This window comes from Chrysochloris asiatica, unplaced genomic scaffold (genome assembly GCF_000296735.1).
Source record: "Chrysochloris asiatica unplaced genomic scaffold, ChrAsi1.0 scaffold00273, whole genome shotgun sequence".
NCBI classification, from domain to species: Eukaryota; Metazoa; Chordata; class Mammalia; order Afrosoricida; family Chrysochloridae; genus Chrysochloris; species Chrysochloris asiatica.
In genome coordinates, this window is record NW_006408791.1 from 1,463,436 (window position 1) to 1,466,511 (window position 3,076).

The window sequence follows — 3,076 nt, forward strand, 5'->3', positions numbered from 1 at the left end:
GGGGAGGAAGAAAGAAAAGACCAAAATGGATGTCAGAAGAGACTCAGAAACTTGCTCTCCAGCATAGAGATGCTAAATCAAATGGAAGAAATGAGAAACTAAAGAGCTGAATAAAAATTTTCAAAGGGCATCTCAACAAGACAAAGTCAAAGATTATAATTATAATGAATTGTGCAAAGATCTAGAGTTAAGAAACCAAAGGAAAAGAACATGCTCAGCATTTGTCAAGTTGAATGAACTGAGGAACAAATTCATGACTCAACTTGCAGTATTGAAAGATTCTTTGTGTGGCACTGTGGGATAAAGCACTGGAACACAAGGTTGGTTTGACCACAAGTTCGGTGGTTCAAATTCACCAGTTTCTCCTGAGAAACCCTACACAGAGTTGCTATGAGTCGGAACCAACTCAATGGCACTTAACAACAACAATAGACAAAATATTAAATGATGTAGTAAACATAGAAAGAAGATGGAAAGAATACACAAAGTAACTGTACCCAAAAGAAATGGTTGATAGTCAACCATTTCAAAAGGTAGCATATGGTACTGAAGGAAGAAGCACAATGTGCACTGAAGGCATTGGCGAAGAACAAGTCTCCAGGAATTGATGGAATACAGACTGAAATGTTTCAACAAACCGATGCAGCACTGCAGATACTCACTCATCTATATCAAGATATTTGGAAGACAGCTATGTGGCCAACTGTTTGAAAGAGATCCATATATGTGCCCATTCCAAAGAGAGGTGATCCAACGGAATGTAGAAATCATTGGACAATATCATTAATATTGCATGCAAGTACAATTTTGCTAAAGATAATAAAATACAATTGCAGCAGAACATCGACAGGAAACTGCCAGAAGTTCAATCAGATTCAGCTGAGGACGTGGAACGAGTTATATCATTGCTGATGTCAGATGGAGCTTGGCTGAAAGCAGAGAATACCTGAAAGATATTTGTCTATTCTTTATTGACTATGCACAGGCTTTAGATTGTATGGATCATGGCAAGCTATGGACAACATTGTTTAGAATGAGTATTCCGGAACATTTAATCATACTCATGAGGAACCACTAGAACAATAAATAACATCATAATAAATGGAGAAAAGATTGAAGTTGTCAAAGATTTCATTTTGCTTGGATCCACCATCAACACTCTTGGAGTAGCAGTCAGAAAATCAAACAACTTATTGCATTAGGTGAATCTGCTGCACAAGACCTCTTTAAAGTTTTCAGGAGCAAAGATTGAGGACTAAAGTGCACCTGGCCCAAGCCATGGTATTTTCAATAACCTCATACTGAAGGAGGAAGTCCAAGGTGCATTGAAGGAATTGGCAAAGAACAAAGCACCAGGAACTGATGGAATAAAAATTGAAATCTTTCAAGAAATTTTGAAGACAATCATCTGGCCGAATGATGGGAAGAGATCCATATTTGTGCCCATTCCAAAGAGAGGTGATCCAACAGAATGCGGAAATCATCGGACAATCTTTTTGATATCCCATGCAAATAAAGTTTTACTAAAGGTAATACAGAAATGGCTGCAAGCAGACATTGACAGAGAACTACCAGATGTTCAAACTAGATTCAGAAGAGGCCATGGAACGAGGGCTATCATTGCTGATGTCCAACGAATCTTGGCTGAAAGCAGAGAATATCAGAAACATGCTAACCTGTGCTTTATTGACTATGCAAAGGCTTTCGATTGTGTGGATCATGACAAGGTATGGACAACATTGTGAAGTATGAGAATTCCAGAACACTTAATTGTGCTCATGAGGAATATGTACATGGACCAAGAGGCAGTTGTTCGAACAGAACATGGGAACACTGAATGGTTTAAAATTAAGAAGGTGTGCCACTTTTGCTTATTCAACCTGTATGCTGAGCAAATGATCCCAGTAGCTGGGTTATATAAAGAAAAACGTGGCATCAGGATTGAAAGAAGACTCATTAACATCCTAAGATATGCAGATGATACAACCTTGATTGCTGAAAGTGAAGAGGACTTAAAACATTTACTGATGAAGATCAAAGAGCACAGCCTTCGCTATGGATTACATCTCAATGTAAAGAAAACAAAAATCCTCACCACTGGACCAATAAACAACATTCGTATCAATGGAGAAAAGATTGAAGTTGTCAAGCACTTCATTCTTCTTGGATCAACTATCAACACTCACGGAAGGAGCAATCAAGAAATCAAACGACGTATTGCATTAGGCAAATGTGCTGCACAAGACGTTTTTAAAGTGTTGAAGGGCAAAGATGTCAGCTTGAGGACTAAGGTGCGCCTGACCCAAGCCATGGTATTTTCAATAACCTTATATGCATGCAAAAGCTGGACAGTGAATAAGAAAGACCATAGAAGAATTGATGCTTTTGAGTTATGGTGTTGGAGGAGAATATTGAAAGTGCCATGGGCTGCCAAAAGAACCAATAGATCTGTTTTGGAAGAAGTTCAGCCAGAGTGCTCCTTGGAGGCCAAGTTGAACAAACTTCATCTCTCATACTTTGGCCATATTGTCAGGAGGGAAGAGTCATTGGAGAAGATATCATGTTTGGTAAGGTGGAGGGTCAGAGAAAAAGAGTAAGACCCCCAGTGAGATGGATTGGCCGAGTGGCAGTATCGATGGACTCAAGCGTGGCAACAGTAGTGAGGCTGGCCCAGGATCAGGCAGTGTTTCGGTCTGCTGTACATAAGGCCGCTATGAGTCAGTAACGACTCGATGGCACCTAACAACAACATATGCATGTGAAAGTTGGACCATGAGTAAGGAAGACCATAAAAGAATCGATGCACTTGAGTTATAATGTTGGAGAAGAATATTAAAGGTACCATGGACTATCAGAAGAACAAATAAATCTGTGTTAGAAGTACAACTAGAATGCTCCTTAGAAGCCAAGATGGTCAGACTTCGTCTCTCATACTTCGGACATATTATCAGGAGGGACCAGTACCTGGAGAAGGACATCATGCTCAGTAAAGTGGAGGGACAATGAAAAAGAGACCCCAATGAGATGTATAGTAGCAGCAACAGTACAGTTGCACAGTAGCAACAATGGACTCAAA